Source organism: Pongo abelii, chromosome 5, assembly GCF_028885655.2.
Source record: "Pongo abelii isolate AG06213 chromosome 5, NHGRI_mPonAbe1-v2.0_pri, whole genome shotgun sequence".
NCBI classification, from domain to species: domain Eukaryota; kingdom Metazoa; phylum Chordata; class Mammalia; order Primates; family Hominidae; genus Pongo; species Pongo abelii.
Window position 1 is genome coordinate 106113559 of NC_071990.2, and position 14261 is coordinate 106127819.

At 36.2% G+C, this 14261-nt stretch overlaps 1 protein-coding gene across 7 annotated transcripts in view; it reads left to right on the forward strand.

Annotated features, from left to right (window-relative positions):
* The window catches only part of LIN28B (lin-28 homolog B), a 141076-nt gene that overhangs the window by 110778 nt on the left and 16037 nt on the right, over positions 1 to 14261 (forward strand). The window lies entirely within an intron of this gene.

A 14261-nucleotide genomic window follows, 5' to 3' on the forward strand; every position in this document is an offset into this window, starting at 1 on the left:
ATTTCTCTATTTCTTCTTTGAGTGCTAACATCGTTTGCTTCATGTGCTTTGAAACCACATTAACAGCAGATTCGTTGCATTCATATTGGGAATATTATGTCTTCCTGATGAATTGACCCTTTATGTTTATGAAATGTCCCACCTCCCTTGTAATATCTATTACTTTGAAGTATCCTTTGTCTGACACTGATATAGCCACACCAAGTTTTTTATGGTTGTTTGGTGTGTGTGTGGGTGCATATATATGTGTGTGTGTGTGTGTGTGTATTTCGAGACGGTGTTTCACTCTTGTAGCCCAGGCTGGAGTGCAATGGCACAATCTCAGCTCACTGCAACCTCAGCCTCCCGGGTTCAAGTAATTCTCCTGCCTCAGCCTACCATATTCAGGATTACAGGCTGGGATTACAGGCACCTGCCACCACGCCCAGCTAATTTCTGTATTTTTAGTAGAGACAGGGTTTCACCATGTTGGCCACACTGGTCTCGAACACCTGATCTCAGGTGATCCACCTGCCTCGGCCTCCCAAAGTACTGGGATTACAGGCGTGAGACACTGCACCCGGCCTACTGTTTGTTTGTTTCCGTTTAATTTCAACATATCTGTGACTTATATTTAAAATATGTCTCCTGCAGTCAAGATGTAATTCGGGTGTGTTTTTTTAAATCAAACCTGATGATCTCTGCCTTTTAATTGGGATTTGAGACCATTTGTACTTAATGTAATTATTGATATGGTTAGATGCAGGTCTGCCATTTTGCTCTCAGTTTTCTGTTTTTCTCATTTGGTTTTGTTTGTATTTGTTTTCTGCCATCTTTTTGGTTAATACTGTTTCATTTGCTATAAAATGTAACAATGCTACCAAAATTTAATTCCATTCACCACCACCCTGGTGTCATTCTCTTTGCTATTATGTCATACATTTTTTATTTTGACATAATTTATAAGTCCCACAATTCAGTGTTATTACTTTTGCTTTAAATAGATAGTGTTTCCTGTACACATCTCTCATTTCTAGTTTTACTTATTACTTTCTGTAGATCTATCTTTATCCCCATTTCACCTTGCTCTTATGGACAAAACGTCTTGGAGACATTAGGGGATAATGAAAATAAAGATGAAATTATAGGTACCAGAATGGGACTGACTAATTCTGTGGAGGGAGTGGGAGAGTGACAACCTGAAACCTGGAAAGCAATCAACTTAGTCCTAGGAACTCTGAGGAATGGAGGGACATTCATCACCTTTTGTCCTGTCCCTGTGCCCCAGGGGACTTCTTGCCACTTTGGGGTGCCCCCCATGGGGGGGACACACACCCGGAGTGCAAGCCAGTGAGTTTCCATGTGGTTGCATTTTTCTTGAACGTGAACAACTTTTTTTTTTTTTCTTTTTTTTTTTAGCATTGCTTCTTGTGAAGTCTGCTGGCCAAAAATTCACTCAGATATCTTTATTTTGACCTAATTTTTAAAACGTATTTTTAATAGATTTAGAATTCTCAATTGAAAGAGTTTTTTTAAACTACTTGTCAACTGTCCCCTTGTCAACTGGTCTTCATTATTTCTGAGAGGATGTTATATATAATTCATTTATTTGTTCCATAGTGTAAAATGTATCTTTTTTCTTATTCCTTTATTTGGGCTTTAAGTAGCTGAATTATGATGCACTGAAGTGTGGGATTTGGGGGGATTTATTTGTATTTATTGTGTTTCGGGTTCTCTGAGGTTTTTGGATTTGTTGATCCACAATGTTTTTCATAAAACTGGGGAAATTTTTGGCCATTATTTCTTTGTGTGTTTTTTATTCTGCTTTGTTCTCTCTTCTTCATCTGAGATTCTAATTACATACATGTATATATCAGACTATTTCATATTGTCCCTCATGTCACTATGAATAACAGTATCTTAAAAAGAAAATAAAGAACTGTAAAATATGAATAGATTCATATTTAGAACTGTAAAATTGAACTCAGGGTTTCTAAAGCAGTCGGAATTCATGGGACAGGATACTGGAGAGAAGAGATCTGTGCAAAGGAGAGCTCCTGTACCTCTCCCTCCTTAGTCTTGATTAAGGGCCAGGTTACGTGTGCACAGGTTGAGGCCCTTCAAAGCATAGCAGCAGGCTTTGTTGTCTGGCAGAGAGATAAGCAAAAATATCTTCGTATTTATTATATTCATATTTCTTTATTTTCTTTGATTCAGTTTGTGCTGTTTCTTTATAATCTGCTTTTTAAGTACACTAACTTTTTCTTCAGTTTCTAAGTTACTGTTATTCAATCCATGAATATTTTCATTTTAGATATTGTAGTTTTCGGTTCTAATATTCCTGGTGGTGGTTGTTGTTTTAATAGTCTGTCTGTCTTCCTTCCCTCCTTCCTTCAGACAGGGTCTTCCAGCCCAGGCCGGAGTGCAGTGGCGTGATCATGGCTCACTGCAGCCTCAACCTCCCAGGTTCAAGCAGTCCTCCCATCTCAGCCTCCTGAGTATGTGCACGCCAGCATGCCTGGTGCTTTTTTTTTTTTTTTTTTTTTTTTTTTTTTTTTGAGGGGGTAGAGACTGGATTTTGCCATGTTGCCCAGGCTGGTCTGAACTCCTGGGCTCAAGCAGTCCTTCCACCTTGGCCTCCCAAGGTGCTGGGATTACAAGTATGAGCCACTGTGCCCAGCCTCTATTTTTATTTTTTTCTACCACTATTCCTCATTTGTTCATTCATTATGTCCATCTTTTCTTTTAAGTTGTTGAACATGTTTATGATAGCGATTTTGAGTTATTTCCTGCTGTTTCTAACATTTGGGTCTTTTTAAGATCTTGACTACTTTTTTCCTTAAATATGGGTCACTTTTTCCTGCTTCTTTTCATGCATAGTAATTTTTTTATTGTATGTAGAATATTGGGCTGATAGATTGTAGGGAGTCCAGGTCATTTGTTTTCTCTACAAGATGTTGACTTTTGTTCTGGTAGACAGTTTTTGCTTCTGCCAATTTTGTTTTTTATTCTAGATTATGGTAGATCTATTTTCATGTTTTCCTTAGTCCTAGGATGCAGTGCTAGGGTACAGAGAGTATGATCCTTATTCCTAAGGCATGAGTTTACTAGGATCTGAAGTGAAATGCCTGTGTTTCTCGATTTGAAATCCATTGTGGTTTCTTGACTTCTGGCTAGGCCAGAACTCCAGTATCTCCCAGCATTTTGTGGCCTTGGATATTTTTGCTTTTCTCTCTGCCAAACAACAAAGTCTGCTGCTGTGTTTTGAAAGGTCTCAACCTGTGCTGTGCACATGCAACCTGGCCCTTAATTACGAATAAGGAGGGAAAGGTACAGGATTTGCACAGATCTCTTCTCTCCAGTATCCTGTCCCAAGAATTCCAACTGCTTTAGAAACTCTGAGCTGAAATTTACAGCTTTATGGCTCACTGAGATCCTGCTGTGCTTGTGTTTGTCTTCTTGCCCCTTAGTCCCAAAAGTCTACCCAGGCAGAAAGCTGGGGCAAACATCTGGGCTTACTTTGAGTGTTTCCCTTCTATCAAGCACTACAGTTTTTTACTACCTATTGTCCTGTCCAGTGACAATAAACAGTTGCCTCTTATATCTTTCCCATTGTTATAGCTGTAGACTACAGAAGAGTAAGTCTAATAAGTCTATCATATTCAGAAGCCCACTGAACCTATATACAGTATTCATAACTTTTTTTGTAATACAGAGATAAAATATCTATACTATAAAAATTACATGTAGAAATTTATTTTGGGGTTGCAAGTTGTTTTACAGCCTGACTGTGGTACCATTTCCAGAGATAATTTCTTTATAACCTCTTGTATTAGTTTTTTTTTTTCCAATCCATCAGCTATTCCCCATCACCTATTAAAGGATCTGGTCTCTAAGGTCTTTTTATATATGTGACACTGAATTTATGTCTCAGCATGAGGTTGAATTAAAATATATGTGGTATGTTTTCTGCTACACATCATCACTATCATCTGCCATCTGACAGCATAGGAAATTATTTGTCTCCTACACTTATACCTAACATGCAGCTCATTTGAAGAGTGTTGTATTTCTCATTTTTGCAGTGTTGAGTGTTTAATTTGCCTTGACATATTATGCTGCTTCAATCAAGGTGATTTTTCTTCCTCTTTCTGTATATATATATTACTCAGTATAATTTTTATCTTAGTATCCCCGTGTACCTTTTCTTTCATTTTCTTTTACTTGTATGGAATGGCTTAAAGCCAGTTTATTTATCATAGACAAGTACAAGCATTGATATTTTATTGTATTATTGTGTAGTTTTACCACTATATTTTAAAATTGAAGTATGTATTAGTTTACTATAAATTACTTTTCTCTATATATTATGGTTAAGAAATATAGATAAATAGTTTAAATTATATGTATGTAGAGATTACATTACTTTAAATTTATTTCAGTATAAGAATTGGGGCATTACAAAAATATTTGGTATAAAAAGGAAATATTGACCTAGTAGTGTTAAGAAGTGTTGCTTTAAACAAATTAAAACATACTTATTTTATAGTCTGAATCTGAGCAATACAATATCTGAACGTTTTGGATCTAATTCTACTGGCTGTAGCTCATGGTCCCTTATTTATTGAATTATTTTGTCTTTTATGATTTTTTTAACCAGAAATTCATATTTCTTGAACTTTTGTCTACAGGAATTTTTTGACTCCTGGCTTGACAGTGCATTTTCTCTGAGGAGGGTATGTGTTTATTTTATCATGTTCCTAGAGGTACTTTTACCAACTGGGAACCATTTAAAAAGAAATTCTCAGCTTGAGTTGTAGCCCCACATGAGCTGCAACACCATATAGCATCTGGCTTGTGATATCAGTTCTCAAGGGGGAGATCGTTTTCTCTTCCTCCCACCACGTAGTTGGGAGCAGAAAAGTTATCTTGCCTTTTCCCTTCTTTGAGGTAACTACTTTTCATTGATCTTTACATTCTGAGTATAATTTTAGGCGGGGTTTCCAGCTCTCTGTGGGACAGGATCTCCTGTTAGACTCCTAATTCTGGACAGATCTTAGGCTTTGTTTTCTAACTCTTCTGCTGCATCGTCCAGTTTACAGGGTGAAAGCTTCAGATTGTTGCTAGTGTTCTGTAGCTGTCTCCAGAATGAGAGGCTATTTCAGTGCTCCACTTACCTCCCTAGTTTTCTGCTTTCACTTTGTTTTTGGCTTCTAAGCATCACTGACTTTTCAGTGCCATCAGCAAAGCAGTTCAAAGGATGCTTTAGAAATATTTTTCCAGCATTTTTAGTTGTTTTTCAGTGGTATGGTTGTTCAGAATATTTTATATGCTACTTTGAAGGAAATGAAGTGTATTTTTGTATGTAATGTAATTATGTTATATATAATGTCATTTTAAGGTATGGTTGTTGCTTTTTAAAATTTGCACTTTTGCTCCTGTAGGTATTTTAAAGGTATTTGTGCCATTTTTCTTTCTCTTTTTGTGAATTGCCTGTTCATGTCCATTGTCTGTTTTTCTATTGGACTCTGGTGATTTTCAAAAGAATATATAGTACATGGCTTTGGAAAGGGCTGCTTTTCTGAGGAAATGAGTCCCCTAGGAAGATCTGTTTCCTAAGATATGCTTGTCAGACTTTGAGGAAGTTTGATACTGGTGCTATGGTTTAATTTTAGTTCCTTAATTCTTTTGTATTCGTTTTATGTTCTATCTATGGCCTCTTACTATCTCCTACTTGCTAAATCCAGCAGTCTATTTTAATACGTCATCTTGTTTGATCTCTCTATTAGCCACTTTCTCGAATGCGAAACTGTATGTGTGTGTGTGTGTACATATATATATATATATATATATTTTTTTTTTTTTTTTAAACTAGGGAGAAGTATCTCTTTTCTTGTCTTCCTTCTACTTTTCTGACTGTTCCTTCTTAGAATGCCTAACTGGTTCCTCCACCTGAAAGTTATTAAATAGTGGATTTCCTGAAAGCTTTGGCTGCAGTTCTTGTTTCACTCTTCACATTTTGCTAGGTGACCTCTGAGCTTTAGCTACTGTCTGTTCTTTCAGTGATGTCTCCCAAGTCTGTGACTTCAACCTTAGCATCTCTTCAAGTTTCAGACTCGCTGTGTCTCCAGAGATGCACATCCACATGTGGTTAACTTGTAGTTTTTCCATTACTATTTTATTGGAAAATCCTTATAGTGGTAAGTGAAGCTTAGTAAGATTTGACAAAAAATTGATTAGATAAAGGGAAATTGAACTGTGCAGTAGTTTTGCCCAGAAGATGAAGCTTCTGCCATAGAGTTACATTATAGCTCAGTGGGTGCCTGTTACTCTGAAATATTACTAAAATGTATGACAATACTATTTGGCCCAAAAAATATGGCAAAGAGGAATTCATGTTTTTATTGCATTTGACACTAGTCATTTTGCATTTCTTCTACTTTAATGATGCTGCCCTTTAGTACTAAATATTCTTTTTTCATCCTTACATTCCAGCATCTTACAATATTTTCCCTTTTCATTTTCTTTATTCTCATGTTACTCTATTTTTTTTTTTAAGACGGAGTTTCGCTCTTGTTGCCCAGGCTGGAGTGCAATGGTGCAATCTCAGCTCACCGCAACCTCTGCCTCCCAGGTTCAAGCGATTATCCTACCTCAGCCTCCCGAGTAGCTGAGATTACAGACATGCACCACCACGGCTGGCTAATTTTGTATTTTTAGTAGAGACAGGGCTTCTCCATGTTGGTCAGGCTGGTCTTGAACTCCCGACCTCAGGTGATCCACCTGCCTTGACCTCCCAAAGTGCTGAGATTACAGGCGTGAGCCACCGTGCCCAACCTTTTACTCTATTTTTTAATAATATAAGGTGAAGGTGACTGATTTGCTAATTCATTTTTTTGTTTGTTTGTTTCTTTGTTGAGATAGGGTCTCGCCTGTTTGCCCAGGCTGGAGTGCAGTGGTGTGATCATGGCTCACTGCAGCCTCAACCTACTGGGCTCAAGCGATCTGCCCACCTCTGCCTCCCAAAATTGTTGAGATTATAAGAGTGAGCCACTGTGCTTGATCTATAATTAATTTTTTGTTTGTTCGTTTCATTTATATTATCCACAGTAATATAAATAGGGTCACAGTGGTTGGTGACTGAGTGGTATGAGCAGACTGATAGATGCACCTGGAGTGTCAGTTACAGTGACCGATTTGTGACATGGCATGAAGGCCAGAAAATCAGGAATCTACTCCCAAATAGACAGGAAGCTGAGATGACTTCATGGGTTTAGGAGAGTTGACTTCCAGTAAGCATGATGTTTTAAAGACCAAAATATAGTGACTTTTTCAATAGTGCTTTTTCCATTTCTTTGAACCAACCAGGTATTATACCAGTAAACACTGTGAATGCAATGATAAATGTAGAACTTATTGGAAGAGATTTGGAAACTAGGGTTGGGTCTAAATGACCTTGAAGAGATGAGTTGAGTTTGAGATTACAAGAAAACATAAAAGTGGGAATAATTTGTGAGTGATCAGAGTAAAGAAAGTAGTTTGTATATAGGAGGTTGATTAATTTTTCAAAAGGGAGTTGGTAGACAAATATAAGTATAGATCTTGGTGACTCTAGAAAGGTACTGAGAACAAGATAGGAAAATTATATCAGTAAGGTAGAAAGAAAACCAATTTAATATTCTGAAAACCAGATGAAAGAACAGTCCCTAGAATATAGGAATAGTCAGCAAATTCCCAGTACTTAAAACTGTACTACACAAAGATAGTCTACTTTATCATTTTCTATATCTGCAAATTTTCTGATAGAATTTATATAAACTAAGTTACCCTGCAATTTGATTTTTAGGGACTCCAAGGGATAAAGCAGAAAAATATTAAATATTTAGACAGTGAACTACATACAGGAAGAAATGCATGGCATATGCAACAAAGCGAATTAATTTACTAATATCTAATCAAAATGGAAGAGTAGGAGATGGTCAAGAAAATTCCAGTATACAAGGAATGGAAAATAGAAATTAATTATAGAGCATTCATAAGATATATATATATAGTATCATTATTGGGCTATTTAGTTTGATTTCTTTAGCATTCTTGTAAAGGGAAAAATATTTTAAGCTTCTTCTGTTATTTATTTTTGCTCTCGCTCCCCCCACCCCCACCCCCCAGTTCATGAGGGCTTCAATTCATCTACCATGAATTGTCTTAACACTAGTGGAGAAATTTCACCTACCATTTATATATGGAGCTTTATAATTAACAAAACATTTTAAAATATGTATCTCATTTAAGATCAACAGAAACCAAATGAAGTAAGTGGAAATTATGTTCATCTTCAAAAATGAATTCTTGAAGTATGAAGCTTACTTATAGATGAGGAGACCCAGAGAGATTAGGTGGTTTTATCATGGACTACCACCTGAGTTACAGGCTGAAATCCTGGATTCCCTTTTATATTAGATTTGAGGTCATGAACAATGTGTACATAAACTTTGAAACTTAGGGGTTTTTTTTCTACTGTAAGATGAAGGTTTTAAAAATATTACATTGTAAAGTATGTTTAATATTCTGCTCAGTAGTCTTTGTTTCCATTTTCTTTTCCAAGCCAGCCAACTTGCCTCCCTAAACATGTCCTCTGCTTTTCTGCTTCGATGTTATACTCAGGCCATTTATTTGCCTGGCATATTTTCTTTCCCTTCTCTGCATCTATTTAAACCTTACTCATTTTTATTTTTATTCTAATGTATTTATTTATTTTAGACAGGAATATTTTCTTAAATGGTACTGCTCCTTGCGGAGCAGGGCTGACTCGGAGGCAGGGCTCTCAGAGTCAGCCTAAACCTTACTCATTTTAAAATAACTTTTAAGTACTGTGCTGCAGCCAGGCCAACTCCTTTACAAAGTCATCCCTCTCGCTCTCAGTAATTGTGATTGTGTCATTGTTCTGTTTTGTTTTGTTTTTGATTATGTCATTTTTGGAAAAGACATAACACTTTCTATCTTACAGCATTTAACAAAATCTACATTTTATTAGCCATTGCTATACCAGGAAGAACAGTCGTCAGCAACAGTTACCATTTGACCCCAATGGACTGTTTTAAAATATATTTTTAAGTGATATTACAAATAATTTACAAATATATAAATCAAAGCCTGCTTTAAAAACTGCATTGGAAATTAGCAAGAATTTAACAAACTCAAATTTTTCTTGCATGTGTTTCTGGTATGAAGATACTAATTTTCATAATGGGTGATTTCCGTTGAATGCAAGTAATTGTGCATGAATGATCCTGGAACATACCTATTTTGGAAATACTGATTCAGTTTTCAAATACATTTCTAAGAGGTTCCAGCTTATTGTTCCTGGTGGTTCTTGCATTTACATCCTCAAAATGAAATACTTTTGAAAGTTTTCAGGGCTCTTAATTTTGTTAGAAGGTGGTCATTTTCTTTAGCTTATGATTACAAAACATTTTCATTTTTAGACATTGATTAGAATGATCAATTCAATTGATTTTTTTTCATTTCTATGTTATTTCCTTTCAGTCAGTGCCTTAAGCATTTGTCCACTTATGAGCCATATTTCTTATGTATGGTTTCTTATGTAAATTTCTTAGTACAAACCTCATAAAAGGTAAAATACTGTCACGTGTTCTTTTAGTAAAAATTTTTGTCCAAAAATGTTGCATGATGACATCCTGTAGAATGACTAACTGGGTAACAAATTTCCTTTTTGTCCTTAGAAATAATATTGTTTACTCATTGATTCAGTGAATATTTATTTATTTGTCTTATATAAAGGCTCATACTCTGAGATTTAGTTTATACAATTACATCATTATCATTAGAGTCTAGAGTACTGCTAGCTATCTTTTTGTATTTATGTTCTTGTTCATCTTCTCTCTGCCATCATGGACGGAAATGAAAATTTCTGAATTCTCAGCTGTGTTCAATGTAAGGTTAAAAAGAAAAAGATTGTAAAAAACACTGTCCCAATGTCTTTGGTACATTCTTGGAAGATCAGGCAATACTTTAAGCAAGGCCGAGAAGGGCGGATCACTTGAGGTCAGGAGTTCAAGACCAGCCTGGCCAACATGGTAAAACCCCATCTCTACTAAAAATACAAAAATTAGCTGGGCATGGTGGCGCATGCCTGTAGTCCCAGCTACTCGAGAGGCTGAGGCACGAGAATTGCTTGAACCCAGGAGGCTGAGGTTGCAGTGAGCCGAGATTGTACCACTGCACTCCAGCCTGGGCGACAGAGCAAGACTCCATCTCAAAAAAAAAAAAAAAAAAAAAAAAAAAAGGTAAAGTAAAGGATAATAAAGCAGCGATGATTTATTTCTCTATTTTATCATCACGTGCTGAGCACAGTGGCACATGTCTATTTGAAAGGATCATTTGAGGCCAGGTGTTTGATGCTGCACTGTGCTACAGTCACACCTATGAATAAACCCCTGCAATCCAGCCTGGGCAACATAGTGAGACTCAGTCTTAAAAAATTTTTTTTTTCAGAATTCTGTTTTTCAATACGTCTTATTAAATATAATAGTTATAATAATTGTATTATAATTATTTTATCTTCTAGTGTAGTTGGAAATAAGTCCCAATACTATGAAAGATCAAAATGTTTCAAGATATAGGAAAAACAAAAGCACTGAGAAGAAACAAAAAAACTAAAATTGGGTCCAATAATTCAGTGTTAAAGCTAGTTGGTGATCTAGAAGTCTCTGTGCCTAAAAGTGCTTATAAATGTTTCTTGCATCTCATGTAGTGGCTCTGTGGTGCATATTTACTGTATGTTAAAGGATAATTTTCAAAAAAGGCAGCATTATGATTTTTATGCAAATATCAGATGAATAAGTGTTAAAGAATTTATTGAACTCAGTTAAGTGAGAGAACCAAATGTTGTAACTTGTTCAAAGGAGAATCAAAGAATAGACATATTTGTAGATCAGGTATGTTGACATGAATATGCAAATGAAGCCAAAACTGGCTTTTTCCACAGTGGGAAAGGGAAATCAGTTGACTCTCCACTCTCCAGGATAGAATTTGCCCCTCTGTAAAGAAAAATGATGTTGTATTTCTGTCAGTTATCAGTCATGGAAAGAGGTATAAAATAACCCGCATAGAATCAGAATCAAATAATCCAGAAGCTGGGTTCCAGATGTTTTCCACTGAAGCACAGCTTTCCCCCGCACGTATATTGCATTCATTCAAATTACATGTCAAACACATAAAGAGAACTTTACATTCAGAGTGGTAAATAACACTGCCATTTGTAGCTATTGTATTTTTAAATGTTTATTTTCTGAAATAAATATATTTTTTGAATAAAAGGCTCAAGTATTGCCCAAACAAATTTACCTCCTTTTACCACACCAGTCAGGGTATCATTCAATATTTTTTAAAGAAAAATCTAGAAAAAAATATTCAGTGGCTTTGTTTCTCTTGTTCCACTAAGAGAATAAGCCAAGTTCTTCATGGAAAGTTCCTCCAGCCAAATCTAGAGGGTGACCAAAGGAGATGAAAACTCATCATTCAAATACTTAAGGAACTGTACTCATAATAAAGTGATTTTTTTTGCTTACAGAATATGTGCAAATAAATCTGTTAATATGTAGAATCTAGCCCTAATGATTAGAAGTTATTAAGAGTATTTGGACTTGTATAAACAATCTGGTTCTATCCGGGGATTCAACTGCTCTTCCCATACTTACCTTCAGATTTTACCTCCACTAGTGGCTGTGTATTCACAGGGTCACAGCCTTGAAATGTTCAAATAGGAAGACAAGATCCCTTAAAGGATCAGTGATCAGAGAAAAGATCTGTAGGGATGTCTTAGCAGCTTGACCATCTGGCTTTAGTCATAAAAAGATTATGACATGAAGGGCACCCTCAGTCAGTAAGGAGGAGGAAAGGAAGTAGCCATGAGGCCAAGAACACCGTACAAGACTTTATCTTGAGCTCTAATTTTTAAAGTAAGACCTACACAAGAGAAGATAATATCACAGTGTACAGAGGTTATCTGAACATGGTAGCAATTTTCCTTGTTCAATTTTTACTTACGTACATGGTGAACAGTTGAAGAACTGCTGATTCTTGGCAAAAGGCAATATATAGTCTGTCACTGGAAGACCAATTGGGCCAGAGGGAGAAATGAACAGAGGTCATTTACTTCTCATTTATACTTCATCTTTTTCCTCAGTGGTAGCTGGTGCTGGAATGGAAGACCAAACTTATCGATCATTAGAAGCCTTTCCTTTCTGACTTGAGCAAAATGGTTTTAATTCCTTCTGATTGCTGTGTAGCTGTCAAGACAGGTGATGGCTAGGGACAGTCTTCTTTTGGCTCTTGCACATGAATTTGTACTGAGAACACATTTTGGTTAAATCATACCAGGCACTGTGTTCTAAGACCACTGGCCCTCTATAAATACTTCTAATGCTATTCATATAAACATTGTCAAAATGGAAAGATTATTAATATTTCTCACTAATTCAATAATGTAGTAATAATTCAGGGGGCTGGGGGTATTCTGGCTCACACCTGTAATCCCAGCACTTTGGGAGGCCAAGGTAGGTGGATCACTTGAGCCGAGCCTAGAAGTTCGAGACCGGCAGCCTAGGCAACATAGTGAGACCTCGTCTCCACTAAAAATACAAAAATTAGCCAAGGCATGGCGGCACACACCTGTAGTCCCAGCTACTTGGGAGGCTGAGGCAAGAGGATTGCTTGAGCCCATGAGCTCTAGGCTGTAGTGAGCTGTGATGGTGCCATTGCACTCCAGTCTGGGTGACAGAGCAAGATCCTGTCTCAAAAAATAATAATTAGTTAGTAAGTAGGAAGTGCTAGTAGTTAGTAGTAAGTGCTAGTAATTCAGTAGTAAGTCAGTCATACACCAGTAGAGAGGTGTTTTAACATTCTGTCTTTGTAAAAACTCAGATTCTACCAGCATTATTAGTTGCATCAAAGGTAACCCAGTCATAGGTAACTTCAAAGCTTTGAATAACCCAGAAGATACTTACTTTGCTAAAACCAGGGTAACATCTTTTAATCTAGCGCCCTTTTGCCCCTGGCTTGCAAACAACCAGTATAAATTTGAAGCTGTTATCTAATCTTGTATGTACAGTACATCAGTCATGCCACCAAAATTGATTCTTGACTTCTATACGTCTTTCTTTCCTTTGGAATTTCTCATGTTCTCTCTTCCTTCTGTGTTTTAATGGAGAAGTGTATGTGATAAAATGTGAGCTAGTCACTATTTTGTAGTCCTTATTTTGTATACCTAAGGTATTTTTAATATGGTGTTAAAATTCTTTTATATATTGTTTGGACATTTACATCTACTCTAGATAACAAATTATTGCCTCACTTATCAGGTAATCATGATGAAATTCTTCTTTTAAAATTTCTTGTGCTCTGGTCAAATGTCCTAATAGTAAGACATTATATATATATATATATATATATATATATATATATGAAAGATATGACTTCAGAATGACTTACAAAATAATGTTATATTAATAGATAAAAAGAATGCTGGCTGCAGAACAAAAGCCTAAAAGAAATCATGTGATGAGAAGAAAAAAATATTTATAAGAGTTGACACAAAGCTCTAGTGGAATTGTATTTCTTCAGGCTGAGCTGATGCTTATTTACAGCAGATGTCACACCTCTGACACTGTGAATTTGAAACAGCCTGGTGAAAAAAGCAAGCAGCCCTGATGGTTTTAAGTTTTCGGCAAGGCTGCTCTAATAAATGAACAAACATTTCCAGACTGCATATTATAATCTGATTCTTCCATCTAAGCAAGCACCTAATTTTAACCATTTCAAGTTAAACATTGAACGTCTTCCCTTCCTTTCATAATTGATAGTACTACTAACCTTTTAAAATACTTTAACTCAAAGGACAGTAAGACCAAATAGAGTCGATAAACTGACCTTGCTTCCAACAAGGATGAATGTAAACCTGCAGTTAGGATAGTTACAACACTACAACAGCAAAAACGCATGTGGCTTTTATTTATTTGTGTATATGTGTGTGTGTTACTCCTGAACTGGACACTCCTTCTTAGTTGTCTTGGGTTCTGAAAGCAGCACTGGCCGAGTACCCACTGCATGTGAGACTGGGTCCTATTTCATAACAAACTGCTTTTATTCCCAGGAAATTGGAAAGCATGAAGTTATCTGTGTTTGAGTACATCTTTCTCTCTCTCTCTTTTTTTTAAACTTTTCCATTAGCCAGAACAGATTATCTGTCTGAGATGTTGTTT